At 44.4% G+C, this 21772-nt stretch overlaps 1 protein-coding gene across 9 annotated transcripts in view; it reads right to left on the bottom strand.

Annotated features, from left to right (window-relative positions):
* CACNA1E (calcium voltage-gated channel subunit alpha1 E) overlaps positions 1 to 21772 on the bottom strand; it is a 454989-nt gene that overhangs the window by 358755 nt on the left and 74462 nt on the right. The gene's annotated exons all lie outside the window — the stretch shown is intronic.

Raw genomic sequence — 21772 nt, 5'->3', positions numbered from 1 at the left:
CTGTGCCAAGCGATGGGTTCCCAAGATGAGCTGGATTCCGTCCACATCTTCTTCATGGGAGAAATGGGAAGAACATCAATTCTGACCACACAGCACGATGTGCTACTATTGGGACTGGCACAGGGCACCTCCGCCCATCTGGGAGTGGTCAGGAGGGCTTTGTGGAGCAAGTGACCCTTAAACTGGGTTTAAACAGAGCTCACCAGGTGAGGAACAGGAGAGGATTAAAGGCAGAAGGAAGAGCGTGGGCAGAGAGGACTTAAGGAAACCAAAGGATTCAGAAAGAGAAGTTTCCACAGCAAGTGTGAGGACTGGGGCACAGCCCTTGTGACTTGCAAGGACCGGAACTTACTACCATCTTTTCAAGACAGCTGCCTACTGTCTTCCGCCCAGCCAAGAGCCCAACTGGGAATACCCAGCCTCTTCCCACCCACATTCCAAACTGGTCCTAGTTACTACACGCGGCACATGCCCCCTTGGCTCCGTGAAGTGCCATGTGCTCTACATGCTCCAAGGAGGCCTGGCATCCTCTGAGAACCTACTCCCCACTGGGGACTGTGCTGGGTCCCAGGGGATGCCTCCTTCCAGAACGCTGCCCTCCATTCCTGAGCTGGACTGCAAGTCAAATGGCAAATCAAAAACACAAACTATATTAAAATAGACAGGAATCTTAATGGTCTGGTCACATCATCTTACAGCTGAGAGAGCCGAGGTCCAGAGAGGTAGAGAGACTTGCCCAGGGACACACTACCAATAAAAGTCAGAGCTGGGAGAGAGCTCAGGTTTCAAACCCTAGCTCACAGTTTTTTCCATGATATTGATCACACGGCTTTCCACCAGATGAAGCAGAATCCATGGATGCCTCTCCCAGCCCCATCCTCATTACACTGAGGTGGCAGGTGGAAAAGAAAAGGCCAGGATCATTTTAGTGGATGTGGGATAAAGCTTGTGAAGATTAAATAGACCCCGACTTCCCTGGAGAGCGAGCCCTAAGGTATCTTCCTCGTTTGTCTCCTCCTACATTTCTAGCATCTGGACTGGTCTCCCCAGCCCTGCCATCACCCCACCCCAAGGCCTCAGTGATGGGGAGGTGAGCCAGAGGCCCTGGGGATGTGCTAGATACTCGGCCACCAAGGCTGGGTCAAACGAGCAGGGGAAGGGAAGGTAAAGGGTCCAGGAGAAGCGTGGTAGGGAGGAGAAATGGAGGAGAAAATACATTTCAAATCCTGCAAACATTTGGGTGGGTCCCTAGAAAGAGTGATTCATGTTCCTCACGTTGTCATTCTGTCTCGATTCTGCTTTGATGGATTTTAAATTTATCCTTCATTCCTACAATGTTTAAATGTCTCTCCCTCACCACACACAAGCACGCACCCGTCCCCAGGCTGCTCCCACTCCCGCCGCAGCCTTGAGCACCGCTAGAAACTCAAGCAGTCTCAGGTTCTGACACCTGCGGCCTCCTCTGCCACAGGTCCGTCCATGCCGAAGTCTCCTGGGCCTCCCGCCTGGCTCTCGCCAGGCCACCAGGATCTGGCCCCTTGCCTCTGCTCCCTGGCCCACCCCAACTGCTCCCTCCTGCCTGGATTTCCCCTTCCCAGACACTCTGCCAACTTGAGTCATGTCTTTGCCAAAATTACAGCAGCAATAACATGCACTGCAGAGCTCCTGCTTCAACTGAGTCAGTTTTGCGAATATCAAAACATAAAATTATCTCATCTTTCCTTTAAGAATTCCTGTTAAACAACCCTTCTATTATTGATATAAATGTTCATCAGGGGAATCTGTCGCCCCCACTGCCTGCCAAGCCGGCCAGTCCCCAGCTCTAGTGATGATCAAGCTGAGAGAACATCTTTCATCTCAAGCAATTCCAACGACACAGCCTACATATTCCAGGGATGGATACTTGCACCTACTTCACACTTAGTCTTTCCTGACCCAGCCCCCAAATTCTGGCAAACCTTGAGTTCCTTGAGATCACAGATTTTGTCCTCTACTTTTACATCCAGCATCAAGACTGAATCCAACACACAGCAGGTTGCAGTGGTCATCAGTACTGTTTGCCAAATATTCTGGTTAATCCCAAAGACGTAGGAAGCACTTCCTGGCTTCCATGGTTGAGCGGGGTGACGTAACAGTTCTGGTCCTTGACTTGTGAATGGAGGGATGCATGTCACTTCAAGTTAAGCATTTAAATGCAAGTGAGAGATCCCTAGTTCTGGAAGGATGGGCAAATTCTTTCAGTAAAGGGCCAGATAGTAAATATCATAGACTGTAGAGGCCACACAGTTCTCATGCAACCACTCAAATTCTGCTATTGTAGCATGAAAGCAACCAGATAATGTGTAAGCGAATGTGTGTGACCGTGTTCTGATAAAACTTGATTTATAAACTTTTGTAAACTTTGCCCTTTCAACTGTGTCTCTTGGATTCCACCATATTCACTCCGTCTATGCCCACGGGGATGGAATACACAGAGCAGCAGGCAAAAAGAGAGAATAGAGATCTACAAAACAGAATCAAGGGTGAACACACCAAGTGAGAGGCTTCCTAGGACAAAGCTGCTGTCCTATCGCCAGCTCCAGTCTCTAATGGAAGGAAAACAGACCCTGCTGCTCTGAGACATGGGCCAGGAAGAGGCTAATGAAAGTTCCAAAGGCACCTGTCCTATTCCTCTAACCCTGGCTTTCTACCCACCTCTCTTCTTATATTCTATTACTTTGTTTAGCTAATGGACAAGGGGATGGGATTTTAAATTATGGGTGTCCTAAGGAGGAAGAGGGCTTAGGGACACATTTGCAACCCAGCAGCCCATCAAAAACTCTTGCCTTGCTTGCCAGGCTACATAGGGCAGCAGGGAAGAGCTCTCCTTTCCACCCCTCCCCATGAACCCTGCACTCAAAAGACACTTGAGCCATCAGTTAACACTCCTGTCTGCCTCTGAGACCTTCTCCCCCTCATCTTTCCAGAGTCAAAGTCAAGATCTTCCTGCCCAAAGAAATACTATGTCCTTTGCACCATCTTTCCCCTCATAACCTATCAAAGCTTTAGTTTTTATTCATCTACTTTCGGTTGCTTTAGAAATAATGGCCCATATTTCTTGGGCCCAGCAAGTGGGTCCACCATGTCAAGGATGCATTCCTCTCTGGGTTCACTCCCATCCCACTCCTACCCCTCTGCTGCTCACCTGCCGACACCTCCAGAAGATGTAACTCCTCAGCCACCTTCTGAGAAAAGGATATGCCAAGAAGTCAACAAAGCTTATGTTCTTGGGAATACACTATCTTCATAGCCTGAAAATTTGACAGTATGAACTCAGACCTTGATTTCAGCAAACAGAAAGACTTCTCCATTGTCTACACCACCAAGTAGCATGGGCTGGGATATGGTGGACAGAAATGGCACTGACAGGCACGAAAAGGTGAGTGATGGGCACACAGGTGTCCCTGAGCTGGCCCTGAGCTCTCCTGGCCCTGCCTGCCCTGGGCAGGAAGAGGGTAGAAGGGTCCCAATCCCCAACTATTAGAAATTAAAAGTCACAAGAGGGAAAAAAATTTAAATATGATACTACTCAACTCAGATACTATGCTGAGTTCCTTTCTGAAAATGGTTCTCTAGAGAGAAAAGAATGGATATAGTTCATGGGTTTCCTGTCCAGCAAAAGGGAAAGTAGAGATTAACCCTACTCATTGTTCTCACAAACCTGCTAAGAGAGGAAACATTCCTGGTACAGAAATAAATATTTATCTAAGGATTTTTCTTACCTGAGCCAGTCAACTACCCAAGTGCAAAGGAGGAGTAAAAGGTAAATGCTATTTTCATTTGCTGTGACCTTCTACAACTGTGGTTCTCAAGCTTTAGTGTACATCAGAATCATCTACATCGCTGGTTTTAAAATGCAGGTTTCTGGGACTGCTCTCCAGAGAGTCTCATGCTAAAGATCTTGAGTGGGCTCAGATACCTACATTTTTAATAAGCATCTTCTCCCCTAATCATGTCCTGAGAAACACTGTCCTGAGAGCCGTATACAGTCCTGAGAGGTGTGCTAGGTTAGGAAGAAGCATTGTCCTGGGTTGCATTAGGATGTCAATGGCCCCTAGGACAGTGTCCTTCTCACCCATTTTCAGTCTATATCAGGTAATGAAGTTACCAAACCCACCCAGGAGTTCCTTGACCTGCCCCCACTCTTTGCAAGACTCTTTCCTCCCTTGGACTGGCATCGTTTTTGCCCATCCCACATTCCTCTCCATATGTCTATGTTGTTATGGTGACTGTTCAAGGATGGGCGAATGTCCAACAGCAACTTGACAGGCTGTTGCATTTTGAATATAAACCAAGACCCAAGGAAAACACTTGCTTCAAATGTGGAGTGATCACTAACTCTACCAGGGTCCCTGGGAGGAGTTCAAAGAGCCCATGTTCAAAATCTCTGGGTTTGGGATACAGCTCTGCCACTTGCTAGTCAAGAAGCTTTGGCAATTCACTTCTCTTCTCTAGGACAGTTTCCTTGCCTAAACAATAGAGCCTGCCCTACAGAAGTCAGTGGTAAGGATCAAATAAGATAGCATCTGGGAAAGAACTTGGAGACTCTAAGTTACATGTCACATATGGGGAAAGAGTCGAGGGTAGGAGTCTGCCTGCTGGAGCCAGGCTGCCTGCGTATGGATCTCAGTTTCCCTGTCACCAACTGAATCCTGGGCAGATTACACAGCCTCTCATTTCCACATCTTAAAAGTGGTCATTAAGAGTAGATATTTCACAAGGTTGTTGTGAGAACTGAATACAAAAGCACGTAGAACAGTATTACCTGACAAAAATGGCCAGTAAATGTGAGTTGTCATTTTATTGCATAAAATGATATATGTTATTAGAGTAAATAATGCTAGTAAACAACCTCAAATACCTGTAGCCTAACACACTCAAGGTTTATTTCTCTCTTGGGTCATAGTGTCATAATGCAAGATGGTCTGGAAGATGGAAAAGAGAGGCCCTGCTCCACAAAGTCACTCAGGGACCCAGGTTCCTTTCATCCAGTGGCTCTGTCATTTCCTAATAGCAATTTTTTTCTTAAAAAGCTACATAGTAAATAGTTTAGGCTTTGTGGGTCATGAAGTCTCAGTGGCAACTATTCAACTCTGCCTCTGTAGTGTAAAAACAGCATAGACAATACATAAACAAGTGAGCACAGCTGTGTTTCAATAAAACTTTATTCACAAAAACAAGCAACCGAGACTGCAGTCTAGGGCCTCCGAGTCCTCCACTAGACTTTTTGTCTTCAGCCTGGAGATAAAAGAGAAAAAGAACTGGGGAGCTCTTGCAAGAGGTCTAGAAGCCAGACCTAGAAGTGGTATAGCATATCACTTACCCCCTATTCCATTAGCTAGAACTCTTAGAACTCTGTCACCTGGGTCTGCTTAGAGGAAGGAGAATAGAAATTCAGCCTACCTGCATGCCAGGAAGAAGAGAAAACCAATATTGGTAAGCCCTAGCAATCTCTGTTCCACTATTACTCCTTGATTGTGATCACAAAAGGAAATAGAAAGGCAAATACAAATATGTCAAATACATTGAATATTGAATATTAGCCAATCTACTGGGACATTGATTGCTGAAAGTTAGCTTCCTCATAGTGATAGAGATTGATAACATATTTTATGTAAAAGAATGAAGAGAAACTATATATATTATGACAATCAATTCACCAAAGGATCCTGATGATTTGGAAAACAAGACCTCAAAAATGTAAGATGGTGATGGGTCCTAACCAAGTATACAGCAGGCTCACATCGCAGACATAATCTTTCTCTACAGCCCTTTGAGGACTGCTCCCTCACACACCAGCCTTTCAGCTACATGAAGGCAGAGACCACGCCTGCTTTATTCACCACAGAATCCCTAGCACCCAGTCCTTGTAGGCTTTCAATAAATATTTATAAAAGGAAGGAATGTGGGGAGGGGAGAGTAGGAGGGGCTGGGAAGCAGAGAGGAAGGAAGATGCTTTGCAGTTTCCCACACCATGATTTTGCTATTTTGGTAAATAGTCCTCTTTAAGGATTAGCTTCTGCAGGACTCCTTACAAGCACTCTTATGTGGTATTAAGAGGTGTGTGCATAAAATTTTCCAATTTGCTTAAATGTTCACTTTTACTACTATGAATTAAGAAGCTGCTTAGAACCTTAGGACTTTAGAACAGGGCCTGCCTGACTTAAGAAAGGGAGGGAAGTCTCTTTAATAAGGGAGAGGACACTTACACCACTGTGCAGAAATCACCAGAGGAAAGGACAACAGGTTCACTCAATAAACATTTATTTAGCACCTGCAAGGTGCTGGGGACTGAGGAAGGCACTGGAAACTCTTTATGGCACCACACCAAGAGTCCAAAAAGAAACCCAAGGGGTTGGGCACAGTTAGTTTAAATTTTAAAAAGTAGTACAGTTACTTTTTAATATAGACAAAGAATTACTTCTACAAGAGTATCCTGAGATTCCTTGAGCAGCTGTAACTTATCCAGGATTTATTACTTCTGTTACTCCTTCTACTTCCCTAAAGCACCCAGACACAGACAGACAGACAGCGATGAAAAGGGATGCCTGCTGACTGCAATGGGGGGGGACTTGGTAATACGTGTGAATGTAGTAACCACAGTGTTGCTTATGTGAAACCTTTTTAAGACTGTGTATCAATGATACCTTAATTTTTAAAAAGTACTTTTTCTGAGGACCTTTAGGGAAATAGAAACCTAAGGGCAGACTACTACACCTCAGACTGTCTGTGGAGGGCAAAGTTCACCAGGGATCAGTAATGCTTATAGCTGGGGGGAAACAAAAGCCACAACTCCGTGGACTTGCAGACACAGGCGAGCTGCTGCCGCTGCCTGGCCCAGGACAGAGAAGGGCTGGGGGCTAACGGCTGGGAGAACACACAGATTCCCTGAAAGGCCTTTGTCCAAACCATGGCAGCATCGGGCTCAGGCGTCTGAGTCCACAGTGTGCACGAAGCTCTCTAAGCCTCTTTTCCATCTAAGCACTTCTCAGGTATCGGTTCCAGGAGCACTGGGGATCCAGCTAGGCCCTGACAGCACCTTGCCCACCCATGCTGCCCAAGATGTCCTGAACCGATTTCCTTGGAAGCCACCTTTTGCAGAAAAGTCAACTTTCAGATGGGAGAAGACAGTTGGAGCAGCCATTGGAATCTCCTCTGTGATCAGAACCCTCATATCAGCACAGGCTTTCAAAGACAAACTCAGCATCAGCCCCTGAAGCTGCAGTTCTAATTAGGGAACATTGTTTGCACAGGGAAAGCCAGTCTGAATCGCCACACAGAGAAACACGTGCAAAGCCCTGAACCCGCCATTCAAGGCCTCCACAATGTGGCCCTGGGAAGAAAGATGAGCCAAAAGCCCTCAAGGGCCTGTTTGAGCCAGCGGTGAGCCCCGCTGCTGGCAGTCCCTTCCTGATGCTGAGCTCTGCTGCATCTGTCTGCCAGTGCTGGCCCCTCCTGGTGGCCAGGTCCAGACGTCAGGCCTATTCAGAACCCAGCCACTTGTCAGCTGTGATCAAAGACGTGGAAAGAGACAAAGAAGTCCGCAACAAGCAGAAAGATCACAGGCCATGGGTTATGCGCTGGATAGTCAAGTGCCAGTGGAAATGGGAGAAGGACATACTGACGTCGGCAAAGTATTTCCGGCCTCTGAAAGCTTGTAGAGTCTGTCCATCCTGCCCTCATCTCTGTGCTCTGTGGCTGCTTATTTTTATGCTTGTTTCTTTCTGGTTATTTTTGTCTGTTTTGTCACATAATTACTAATAATGATATTATAATTAACCTGTTTCTTAAGCCAAAGAATTTGTTGAGGACAGAATTTGCATTTCCAGGGAAAATATGACCTGAAGGATTTTTTTGTTCGATACACAGAGTTGGTACAATGTTGGCAGTTCCAAGTGTCACTCAGACTGGTGTCCCTGGGGTTGTGCAACATGACAGAGAGCACTTGTAAGATTAGACCAACAATTACACCCAAATGGAAAGTGCCTGCAAACCTCCAACAAGCTAAAAAGACAGTCAGGAGTAGGTATTACGGTTACCTCTTCATGATGCTTCGCTTGCTATTATTCCTGCAGTATCTATAGGCTGGACAATGGGCAGCAGTTCCAGGGCGGGTTCCAGTTAGACTAAGCCAGCCTAGTAATCCCAGCCCTTGGCCAGTGATTAGCTAAGGAAAGGGCATATGACCCACTTAAAGCCAACACACTATGAGGTAAAGCTCACCAGGGCGTTTGGGAAAATTCTCCCAACTTTTAAGGGAATTGCTCTGCACTGTCCTGCACAGATGTGAACAGGGGGACTGCTGCACCGCCTCATCACCAAACTGAGGATGAAGTTGCCACACAGAGGAAAGTGGGGCCAAGAGAATCACAGGCCACAGAGTGGGAGCCCCCCACCCCCCCAAGCCAGGAACACTAGCTATGAGGCAATACAGCTCTCCATGGCTGAAGCCCACTTATTTGAGTTAGATTCTCTGTTACTTGCTCCCTGAAGCACATCTGCTGACAGAGCCCCCATATCTACCCACACAATGATAAGGTTCAATCACTCCACAAGCCTCCAAGACCATTTAATTGTTTGGGTCACAACCGGAGGAAAGTCTCCAACTGTTGTTTGGCTTTAAGTCGTCTTTTATACGTAGACACTGGGACTTCAGTCTTGCATAAAATCCGTGAAGCTAGGATTCTAAGAATCATTAGTATAATAGGAAAATGACTCAACGCAAATGGAATAAAGTTAAATTCAACTGAGCAAGCAGTACATTTTAGGTGGGGAAGGGAACACTGCAATTGAATTATATGGAAACAGATTTGTTGCAATTTAGTGTAAAGTGATTTAATGGTCAGAGTAGACACCACCACCACCATCGTCATCACTAAAAATAATGGTTAATAATTTGAATTTTATGTGATGCTAGATAGATGCTTTTAAGCAATCGATCCTTGAGGATTTCATGTAATTCTTGAAAAATATGTTATGAAAGAACTACTATTATTCACTCAGTTTTACAAATGAGAACACTGAGACTTCAAAGTAATATCCCCAAGGTTAGGGTTATATAGTCATGAAGTGGTAGAGACTCTAATCTATGTCTGACTGACTCCAAAGCTATGCTGTAGTCCACAGCATTACACGGGGCTCTAATAATGGTAATAATATAACAATAATAATGGTAATAATGACTTTCACTTTTGAACATCTATTCAGAGCCAGAAATTCATGTTTATTAACCACCCTATAAGGTAAGCACTATTACTATTCTCATTTAACAACGGAAACCTCCCGAAGGTCCCATAGCCAGTAAACACTAAATCTGGACTTCATTACCTGACTTCTCACCCAATGTCTCTCTGGGAAGGTGTACTTTGAAAGTGGACAGGAACTCAGATGGTCCTATCCTTTGGGTACAAGACATCTGCATATTTCAGTGACGGCAAGTACACGAATGTGTAGGAAATAATAAGTTTGTGTGTGTTTGCTCCAGATTCTACCTGGCCCCTGCTCCAGGCCTGGCTCTAGGTCTTTACACAGGTCTGCGGAGAAGCAGCAGAGCTGGGGTCAGAGGCACTTTCTAAATAAGCACAGTACTGCAGTGGGGGCAGAGCATGCCCTTCATTTGGCACAACAGTCCGAGGCCTCCCCAGGCATCACGGTGCTGGATCATCACAGGGCAGCTCTGGGACTGCCAGGGGTGTGGGGAAGCGGGAGGCAGGGAGACACCACTTGCAACGCTGCCATCACCTGACGAGAATCAAGCAGTGGCTCTGCTCTGGGATAAAACAAGGAGGAAATGGACAAAACCAGACTTGGGATCTTTCCATCTCCTTTCCTGGTCCCTGGTTCTCTCTCCCCACCTTACACCCCATCCTCCAGCTGCCAGGGTCCTCACCCTGCCTTTCCCCAATTCCAGACTGTCTTCACCATAACTGACAAAAATCCCCCATGATGACAGCAACTTTACTTTCCAATCCAAAAATTAAAGCTGGTCTGAGAAAAAGATTTCTTCCTGATTTGCAAAATTTTATAAAGGAAATGTCTTATGGAGTTACCAATATTGGAAAAAATATAATTATGCAAAATTGGGAACCCCAGAAATGCTGGACCTCCTAGTCATCACACCTCTGCAGTGAGAAAGTTCTTCCCCCCTTTCTTCTGCCTCTTTTTCCCACCCCAAACTTGAGTCCCCCCAGCCCCAGGCTCTTTGAGGTGAAAGGAAGCTCACTTAAACACATTAGCACTTGTGAGGTGCCAGTGTTCCAGGGAGCTGGGCTGCTGGACAGCCAGGCAGGGACAGAACATAAGGCCAGAAGAGGGGCCTTCTGCTTATCATGTGTAAGAAAGACCTGATACCAGAAATAAAAATAAGGCTGCCACTTTCGTCCAACACACATTTCCCAAACATTTCAGTCTGATTTTTACTATATAAATATCAGTGCCATTTTCACTGGGACTAGACTCTACAGAAACTGTGTGGCAAGAAACCCTCCCCTCTCATATAAATTATAAATATAAATTACCTCTTTTTGAGCCAAGCACCAAACTGAAGGCTTTACAAGTCTTCTAGCTAATTTTTCAATGCTCTTTATGTTTTTAAAAAAATAGTCTGAGTCATTCACTCATTCATTCAATTATTTATTTATTCGACACGTTTATAATGAGCGCCTATCACATGCCAAGCATTGTGAGAGGCCTCAGGGCTAAACACAGAGCAATAAACAGATTCTGACGCACCACCATCATAAGGGCTCAAATGCGGAAAAAAGAAGGTGTTTTAGTGGTCCAAAGAGGCCACTGGGGAGTTTGGGGAGGCTGCTTGAAGGATAGGATATTTAAGCTAAGAACCATGCATTATGCAAGAGTCAGCCAGGCAGACAGGGTGGGAATTGGGGTGGGTTGCCACTGAAATAGTGTGGTCACAATAGGGCTCATTGAGAAGATGACATTTGAGCAAACTTGAAGGGAAGTAGTGAGCAATTTAGATAACTGGGAAGACTGAAAAGGCAGTGCAAAGGCCCTATAGAGGGACCATGCCTAGCACATTCCAGGAACAGCAAGATCACAGTGTGGGCTAGAACAGGAGTGGCAGGAGATGAAGTCAAAGACATAATACGGAGGGCCTTTACCATTTTCTGAGTGAAATGGAAGCCACTGGAGGATTTTAAGCAGAGTTATGACACTATCCTCCTTGGCTCTTTTTGAGAATAGACTGTAGGGGAGCAGGGAAGAGGCCAGAAGACCAGTTGGAAGCTATTATAGCAATAATGTAGTAAGTGTGCCTGCTTGCTCTCTGGAACTCCGGACAAAGAGAGCCATGCATAGTGCCCTGATCAATAGGAACTAACCATACAAGGGAAAATGGAGGCAGGGCAGGACTGAGTAGAGGCAGAAAGACAAGGCCAAAAAGAACCCTGGCTCACCCCTTTTAAAGCTCTTGTGTCCCAAGTGGTGCAGAAGAATCTCTGAAGATTTCCTGTCTTCAGCACATACTCCTTCCCACAGAGAGAAGCAGGGGTATCTTGCCCCTGTCCTGAAGGGTCTCCAAGGTTTGGACAAGGAAGAGGCAGGGGACTAGAGGCACAGTAGGGCCTGGAGAGGCTCCAGCAGCTGATGCAGTGGGCCAGGACACCAGTGGCCACACACAGGGAGACCAGCCACCCTCCAGCCACAGACAGTCTGCAGCCGGCCCCTGAGGGCCTGCTGGCCAGATAACCCACCCCAACTTTGCCATGTAGGTCCCAGGGAAGAAGGGGTAGGAGACAGTATATAGTTCATTGCATATTTAATCAAATGAATGATAAATCATGAGTTAACTAGAAAATCTCTAGCTAGAAAGAAGGAAAAACACAAACTTGAAAAAAACAAGTTGTTTTCCATTAAAATGGCTCAGGACTCAGAAATCAAGCTTCTAGAAATAATGAGAGCTACAGTTTTGTAACCTGAGTTTTGTGGCTGTGCTGATTCGAATCTGCTTCACAATATATCATTGAAAAGAGCACTGAGATATAGCATAGAAACACAGCAGATATGATTCCACTATTTATCTGGATCATCTTTACTATTCATTCTTTGGAATAGTTATGGCTGGAATTCAGCAATGAAGGTTTCAAATGCTCAAGGTCATGTTTTAGGACCCCACCTGTAATTTGTGCAGTCTTAACATGGGTTACCATGGCATTGACTGTCTTAGCTTCATCCTAGGCAATAACATCCATAAAATCATGATCTGATGTGCTAATTATATTTTTGCCATTTTTTAGTGTTTTTTAAAGACTATTTTTTTAGAGCAATTTTAAGTTCAAAGCAAAATTGAGAGGAAGGCACAGAAATTTCCATGTATCTCCTACCCCTACACATACATAGCCTCCCCTATTGTGAACAGCCTTCACCAGAGTGGTGCATTTGTTAAAACTGATGACCCTGCACTGATCCATCATTATCACCCAAAGTCCAGAGTTTACATTAGGTTTTACTGTAGGTGTTCTGCATTCTATAGGTTTTGACAAATGTACAGTATGTATGATATGTATCCACCATTATAATATCATACAGAATATTTTCATTACCTTAGAAGTCCTCTGTGTCTGCCTATTCATCCCTCCTCCCTCCCAACCACGAGTAACCACCAATTTTTTTAGGTTCCATAGTTTTGCCTTTTCCAGAATGTCATGTGAGTCATACAGGGAAGCTTTTAGATGAGTTTCTTTCACTTAATAATATGCATTTAACGTTCCTCCATGTCTTTTCATGGTTTGATAAAGCTAACTTCTTTTTAGTGCTGCCGTGCTTGATGTATTCTTTCACCTACTGAAAGACATCTTGCTTCCCTGGTGTTGACAATCACGAATAAAGCTGCCGGAAACTTCTGTGTGCAGGTTTTATGCACAGTTTTCAGTTCCTTTGGGTAAATACCAACAAGCATGATTGTTGAATTGTATGATAAAAATATGTTCACTTTATAAAAAACAACCCAACTATCTTCCAAAGTGGTTGGACTGGTTTGCATGCCCATCAACAATACATAAGAGTTCCTGTTGCTCCACATCTTCAGCAGCATTTGGTATTGTCAGTGTTCTGGATTTTGGCCCTTCTGATAGGTATGGAGTGGTCTCATTGTTTTACATTTTTCCTGTTTTTCATAGTAAATCCATACCAATGAAAATCATCTAGTGTATAACCATATGGGAAACACAGTCCTGGATGACATGAAGGCCCTATCCAAAATGAGTAAGTCACCCAAGGTTCTACTGTTGAACATGAAATAGAGGACATTAAAGATTTCCCAAGTTATCCTCCCTGTCATTGCTCAAGTCAGGTCAAAATATTCCCTGCACAGTCATTCAGCCAATGTCTGAACACCTCCACTGACAGAATCTCACTGCCCCCAAGCAACTATTCCAACATTAGATAGATCTATGAGGACACTCTTCCTTATTCTTAGTGAAAATCAATGTGTGTCAACACAGAAATCAATGGACTGTGAGGAAAAGTAATTCATTCACCTCTGCCCACTGCTGACCATCTAGAAAAAGAGGATGTAATTAGCAATAAAAACAATGAAGGGAAGCCAAAAATCAATGTGTCTCCTGTTGGAATAGCTCTCCACTGAAATAATTCAGTGTTTTCTCAATTGACTCAGAAGACCACAGATTTTTCAATAGCTTCTTTTCCTTCTTCCACCTCTTTTCCTTTAAGAAAAAAAAAACATCTCTATGAGCTTTCTTCCAGTGAAAAGCTAATTGTAACTTTCCTGCAAGCCTTTACTTTTTTGATTCAGGTTATTTTGGGAAGACCAACTCCCACAACTTCAGAAGAGCAGGAAGGTCACAGTGCTCGGATGAATCCTTAAGGGGTTGGAGGTGGGATGGGGGGCTCACTGGAAGATCAAGTTTCACCTTGAATCTGCAAAGAAATTCTCCCTAATATTTGTGTCCCCATAGCAAAATTTCTGAACTGACATTCTGCACAGCATGACCACCGGGAAGGGAGGAAAGGAGTGGTGTTTTCCCATTGCTTTTGGCCCCTTGATCAAGCTGAAAGGCTGATGTTTAGGTATGGGACTGCAGATTTCAAAGAGGTGCTTAGTTTGGCTTGATGAGGTGAAAGCCCTTGGAGCTAACACTACAGAAGGTCCAGCAGGATGGCTCAGACATGTTTCCTGAAAATGAGACATTGTGGAAAGTTGTCCCACTGAAAGGTGACCCAGGCTGGGTGAGTAGGAGGCACAGAGGTGTTGGTGCTCCACAGAGTCCGGTTTCCCCCAGGGAGGCTCCAGGAGGAAGAGCACCCTCAGCGCTGCCTGGAGGTTTTCCCTAGTTCACTAGAGTTCACCTTTGCTTTAATTGCCCTCTCTGGACCTTCTCCCCCTCCCTCTAGCCCTAGAGTTGTCACTTAGCAGCTTAATGTCATTGAGCAAGTCAGCAGCCTCCCTGAGTTTTCTCATCTGTAAAATGGAGATAAGTGTCCTTGCCTCCAGCAGATTTATTATGAGGATTAAATAAGATAGAGTGTGAGAAAGCACTTCCTAAGCAGTAAAGCATATGAAGGAAAAGCCAAGCATCTGGGCAGAGCCTGTGGTCTTCACAGGAGCTGAGATGGCAGCAGTCTCATTGTACAACTGACCTCAGAATAGACAGAGTAAGTTAAGGGTCAACTTGCTGCAGGAATCCTGTGGCCAGCGGGGCACCCACCCCATTCCAGCTCCCTAGCCCTACCAGAGGCTTGGAGTTGAAACAACAATGGAAATTTGAGCCTCAGAGCCAGGGATGGGAGGAACAGGCGACTTCCTAAACGAAACACCAGCTTGATAAGGTGACATTAGTACATTAGCATCAGGCTGGCTAATTGATTTGTTCCTGTTACAGGAGCATCTGTCTCTGCAAAAATAAGGTGGCCACCAGCTCTGGCACAGTTGCTAGGAGAGAGTCCAGGATTTTCAGGGGTACTTCCTGCCCCATCAAGGGAGTGCCCATGGGAACTGCCTGCAGGACAAGAGGGGCAAGGGTTGACAACCTGTTTGCCCTTGGACATCCCAGGGCTGACGAGCTGGGCCAAGCGGACGGAGGACAAAGAGAAGGCAGAGGGAGGGATTCCAGGTCCTGGGGCTGGACTCTAAGCATCACAGATGAGGCACATTCCAAAGCATCTCGATCCTCTGAAGCCTTCCTAGTCAGCTCAAGAGGAGACTGAGTCACCTGGCCCAGGCAGGAGGCTGGGCTGCTTAGAGGCCCAGAGCAGGGTGCTGACCACTGTTTATTCCCCTGAGATGTGGTAAGAGGAGAGGATTTGACAGTGTAAGACCTGCTAGGAGCTTGGGAGGCACTAGGGTAGGGCTGATGCACCTGCCAATTCCAGAGAGTTGTGCAAGATCACAGGTCCCTGAGCCTTCTCACTGTGCAGTCTGATTGGTCAGCTCTATAATTCGAGACAGAAAGCCTGACTATCTTCAGGGCTCTGAACTTCCCTAAAAATCCCAGCATTCCACTTGCCAGCTTAACTACAGAGGTTTTCCAACCAGGCGCCTTATGCAGGCTGAACAGAGACTCTAGTCTTCTCCCAATCCCCAGAAGAAAAATTCACCAATGGAAAGAATTTTCTCAATATTCAGATTTCTCTCCTGTAAATTTTTTATCTTATACTCTTGAGATCTGTTACCTCTTGTCTGTGTAATAATGTAGTAGGTGATTTTATCTATTTCATCATAAACTATTTTTTTTAATTAAAAAAGTAATTTTATTGAAGAATAATGGACATACAATATTGTATTAGTTTCAGGTGTACAACACAGTGATTAGATATTTATACACATTACAAAATGGTCACCACAATAAATCTAGTTATCATCTGTCACTATACGAAGTTGTTAAAATACTATTGGCTGTATTCCCTATGCTGTACATTGCATCCCCATGTATTACTTATCTAATAACTGGAACATTGCACTTCTTAATTATTTTCACCTATTTCTTCCATCTCCCAGCCCCCTTCCCCTCTGGCAACCATCAGTTTGCTGTCTGTATCTATGAGCCTGTATCTGTTTGTTTATTTGTTTTTTAGATTCCACATAAAAATGAAAACATGCAGTATTTTTCCTTCTCTGACTTATTTCACTTAGCATAATGTCCTCTAGTTGCACCCATGTTGTCACACATGGCAATTTTTAATTCTTTTGTATGACTAACATACCATTGTATAGATATACCACATCTTCTTTATATTCATCTGTGATGGACATTGAGGTTGCTTCCTTATCTTGGCTATTATAAACAATGCTGGAATAAACGTATGTCTTTTTGAATTGCTGTTTTCATTTTCTTCAGATAAAGACCTAGAAGTGGAATTGCTGGATCATATGGTAGTTCTATTTTTAATTTTTTGAGAGAACTCCATACTGCTTTTCCATAATGGCTGTACCAATTTACATTCCCACCAACAGAGTACAAGGGTTGTCATATATGGGCTTTATTATATTGACATACGTTTCTATATACCCACTTCATTGAGTTTTTATAATAAATGGATGTTGAATTCTGTCAAATGCTTTTTCTGCATCTATTGAGATAATCATATGATATTTGTTTTTCACTTTGTTAATGTGTATCATGTTGATTGATTTGTATGTATTGAACCACCCTTGCATCTCTGCAATAAATCCCACTTGATCATGGTGTATGACCCTTTTAATGTATTGTTGAATTCATTTGCTAATATTTTGCTAGGGATTTTTGCATCTATATTCATATGGAGTACTAGACTGTGATTTCTTATTTTTTATAGTATGTTAGCATAAACTATTTATTTGGGGGTTAAATAAATCTTTGTCTCTATGTTATTCCACAAAGAGTACCATGACTTTGTGGATGCCCCATCATCTGGACAACTTATGAGAATAAAAATTCCACCTTTTTGATTAAAAACAAAACAAATCATATGGCAGATACTTTAACTGCAGCCATAGCTACCTATCATCATCAAAGTTATCAAAGTATTAAAGCCACATTTTCACAATTTTTAAAAATGCATACCCTCTAACAAGCCCAGCTGACAACCTTGCTTCCTACTTCACTGAGAAAAATCGATCAGAAGAAAGCTCCACAAACTCCCATAACCATGTCTGCCCACCTACCGCATAGTTTATCTTCCCAACTATTACTATAGATGAACCCAGCATGCCTCTAGCTAAAGTCAACCCTCCTTCTTGACACAAGTTCTTATCTCTCTCTCCTTCTCAAGGACAATGCTCTAGTACTTCTCTTTCTCTTCTATATCATCAATTTTTCACTGTCTACTGGACTATTTCCATTAACATACAAATATAGTGCTATTTTTCTCATCTTAGAAAAAACACTTCCTTCACCAGCTATTATCCCATTTCTTTGTTCTCCTCTGTAGTAAACTTTTTAAAAGCATTCTCTATACTCATTGTCTCAGTTCCCTTCCTCCCATCTTTTTACACCAACTTCAATCAAAATTTCTCTTCACAGCTTTTGTTAAGGTCACCAGGAACTTCCACATTGCTAAGTCTGATCATCAGTTCTTCTTGTCATGCTTGATGTGGTAGCCAAATTCCAATAGGACCCCCGCCTCCTGGTATTCACACTCTTGTGCGGTCTCCTCCAACGTTATGCCAGGGCTGATGTGTGTGACCAACAACATCCAGAGGTAACGGTGTTACACTTCTAAAGTTAGGTCATAGAAGACTGGCTACCACCTCAAATGCTCTCTTGCACTCTCTTTTTCTTGGGTCACATGCTCTGGAAGAAGCTGCTGCTATGTCATGAGGCCACTCACACAGCCTCTATAAAAGCCCACCTGGTAGGGAGCCGAGCTTTCTGGCCAACAGCCAGTGAGGATCTGAGGACTGGCAAGAACGGCGAGAGTGGGCTTTGAGTAGGACTCTTTGCCCAAGATGAGCCTTGAGATGACTGCAGCCCCAGCTAATGGCCTAACCACAGCCTTGCAAGAGAGCTTGAGTCAGAACCACCCTGCTTAACCACTCTCAGAATCCTGACTTTGAGAAACCTTGTTGAGATCATTAATGTTTGTTGTTTTAAGCTACTAAGTTTTAGAGTGATTTGCTACCCAATATATTTGACACATTATTTGACACAGCCAATCACTCTTCCCTCCTTGAAATACTTTTCTTCATTTGACTTCCATCACACTGTATTCTCTTGGGTGCCCTTTCACCTCGTGGATCACTTCCCCTCAACTTCCTCTGTTGGTTCCTCTACTCCTGCCCAACTTCTTTAAGTTGGAGGCCCTAAAACTTGGTCTTTGGCCCTTGCTCCTCTACTCTTCTTTGTCTACGTTTACTCCCTTGGTGACCTCATCACTCTCATGGCTTTATTACCATCTATATGTTGTCAACTCCCTCAGTTTATATCTCAGCCCAGACTTGTCTCCCAACTTCTGACTCACGTAACCAGTTGTCTATGTGACTTCTCCACTTGGACATTGAGTGCACAGGCCAAATTCAATATGATCAAAGGAGAGCTCCTAATTTTTCCCACCCAAGCCTGTTCCACATTCTTCTGAATTGATGGCAGCTCCACCCTCCTAGCTGCTCAGGCTATGCTCCACTCCTATCTTTCTCTGGAATCCTACATCCAATCATCAGTGAATCCTATTGACACTCCCTGTTACAACATAAGAAGATCCAGTCACTTCTCACCTACCACTGCTATCTCCTGGTTCAAGCCACTGTCATCTCTTACCTGGACACAGTAATAACCTTGTAAGTGGTCTCTTTGTTTCCACCCTTTTCTCTCTACAGTCCATTTTGGACATAGTCATCAGTGTGCATTGTGATGCTCTTAAACAGGCAGCTCACAGCATTCCTCTCTGTTCAACATATTGCAGTGTATCTTTATTTCACTTACAGTAAAAGTCAAAGCCTTCCCAGTGGCCAGCAAAGCCCTGCACAGTCTGGCTCCCCTGTTACTTCTGTGACTTCATCTCCTTCTAGTCTTCCTTTGCTTATTTCCAGCGTACTGGTCTCCATGCTGTTCTTGGAACATGCCAGGCACATTGCCAAAGCATTTGCACCACTGTTTCTTCTGCATGGAATACTGTTCCTCTAAACATCTTACAACTACAAAGTTCCCCATCTTCTTTCAAGTCTTTGCTCAAATCCCACCTTGTCAATGATGCTTGTCCTGGACATCTGACTTCATAATTCTCACTGGCCCCATCCCCAGTACTCCCAAGACTCCTTATCCTACTTTGTTTTTGTTTTTGTTTTTCTCCATCACACTTAACATCTTTAACACACCAGAAACTTCATTCATTTAAGTTAGAGTGTTGTCAAACTCCCCTTGCTAAAATTTAAACTACAAAAGGGCAAGTATCTTCACCTGTTTTATTTGTGAATGTGCCCTAAGCCCTGAAGATAGTGTCTGACATGTAGTCAATATTAAAATATTATTGAATAAATGAATAACTATCAACTATAATTATTATTAAAGCCTCACAAGATTTTTTTTTTAATCCACGTATTACAGATGATGAACCCAAGGAAGAGGGAATAAACATTTAGCAGCTTTCTAAAAAGTCACACAAGTGATGAGAAGCCAACCAGCTATTTGAACCCAGGTCTGGCTGCCACTAAAGCCCCTGAGGATACCCCCACGGCTCTCCTCACTGTTCCACCAAACACTCACCGTGCCCTGGACTGGTCAGGGATCAATGGCCACCTGAGACACCTGTCTTTGGCCCAGAGAATCCACCACACCAAGCTGTCATGCCATCCCTTAAGAGTCCTGTCCAGAGACCAGCAGCCAATCTCTACCTTTCCTCCTGTTCCCAGGTGCAGGCACCAGTCCCACCTGTGACACATGATGACTGACAGTCACAGAAACAGCTCCAGACCCTCAAACTGACAAACCCAGGAAGTCTTGGTATTCACTTCTGTAAGTGCAAACATTTTTCCAAGTATTTGAAATGTCAGTGCTTTCAAAGCCTTGGAGGCCAGGTGAGCACACACTGGCCCACAACTTCTCACTGCCTCTGACAGCAAAAAGTGCCAGCTCCCCAGCCAGTCCTCTGCTCAAAGCCTTGAGGATGACAGCATAAAGCCAGTGAACACACCGGCAACTAGTGGTGATAATAACGACTATTACAGCGGCTCTTACAACATGCTAGACACTCCTGAGTGCTTTATAGATATTACACCTCATTTAATCCTCACAACAATAGCATAAGGGAGGTATTATTATTACTAGCCCATTTTAAAGATGGCAAAAACTGAGGCACAATAACATTCCTAAGGCACCATGACTGATAAGTAGGGTCAGGACTGGAACCAGCAGTGTACCCCCACTGTAGTTAACTGATACACCACACTCCAGCATGAACACATGTAGAACATATAAACAACACCTGCAGCTATTTAAGCCTCCAGCCTGCCACACAGCAAATCCATTCACACTCACTGCCAACACCTAGACTGGCAAGTGAACTGATCCAGCGTCTTCCGATACAGCTATCCACGTTCAGCTCCCCTGTCGCTCCCCAGACCCCATTCTCGTTGTCATAAAGAGCCAGCCCTGCATTTCCACTGGACCATTTATTATCCATTGCTAAGCATAACAGTTTAAAATTACCAATCATATGAAATCTTCATGCTAAGCTTTCTCAGCCTGCTCCCATTTCAGCCTCTCTCACCACTATCTTTTCTTTTCCTAGCTACCCATTAGCTAAGGGCAGGCTACCTTCTCTTCAAGAGCCACAATTTCATATTTCCTTCCAATGACTGTATTGTTCTCATTTCTAATGTACTCTTTAGGGGGTCATTAATCATTGAGCACACACATTTCTACCTGCCTAGTCTTTTCTTCCTTTTTTTTCTTTTAACCCTGACTGCCTGATCTTTAGGATTGCATATTCCCACTCACCATATGTTGAGCAGGTATCCACTCTGTGCCTGCAGAGAGTGGGGACATCCCTGAAATATCTCTCTCTGGGAAAGCTATGATTTAACCAAGTAGTGTAAACAACTTTAAGTCTTTTAAGAATTCTGAGAAGAAAGAGATTCCTATGGGCTGGAGGAAACTAGGAAGGCTTCATGGAGGTGAGGATTGAGCTGTTCTTGAAGAATGGATAGGATTTGGGCAAAGGGACTTTACATGTAAAGGCAAGGAGGTTGAAGTTAGTAAAGACTTAGTAACAGGAAAAAGATTCCAGTTGGAGAAACATGGGAGATAGATTGGATGAAATACTAAACTGTGTTGGTGCCAATGAAAAGACACTGAAATTATATTCTGGAAGCAGCAAACTGCCTATGCTTCATACTTTCGGTGCTGATCTGCCATAGAAGTCTCCTATGAATAATATTCTGTGCCTACCATCCCAGGGTCAACAAGAGGCCACCAAGAGGCTCTCCTTCATTTATTCAGCCCCTGGTCCAGAGAAATCTGTCCCCCCCACCCCCCCCACCCCCCCCCCGCACACACACACACACACACCTGGAGCTGCTGACCAGATTCCTGTGCTACAGTACTTTCTGACAATTTAGCAGCTCTCTGTTCCACCCAGGAGACACAATCAGTTGGCATGAATGGTTCAGCCAGTGCCTGAAGCTATTCTTAAGCCAACAGCTTACTGCACCCCCTCCTCCAGGATACAGCTCAGCTCCCCAACCACTTGCCTTGGCCCCCAGTCCCACACATGTCCCGGCCACCATGGGGTGTTTCAGAATACCAGGGAGAGCCTGTTTCACCTGTGACTTAGCTCCTGA

Source organism: Manis pentadactyla, chromosome 9, assembly GCF_030020395.1.
Source record: "Manis pentadactyla isolate mManPen7 chromosome 9, mManPen7.hap1, whole genome shotgun sequence".
In the NCBI taxonomy this organism is placed as follows: Eukaryota; Metazoa; Chordata; class Mammalia; order Pholidota; family Manidae; genus Manis; species Manis pentadactyla.
Note: the sequence above shows the minus strand (reverse complement) of the source record. Positions and strands in the feature narration are given on the sequence as shown.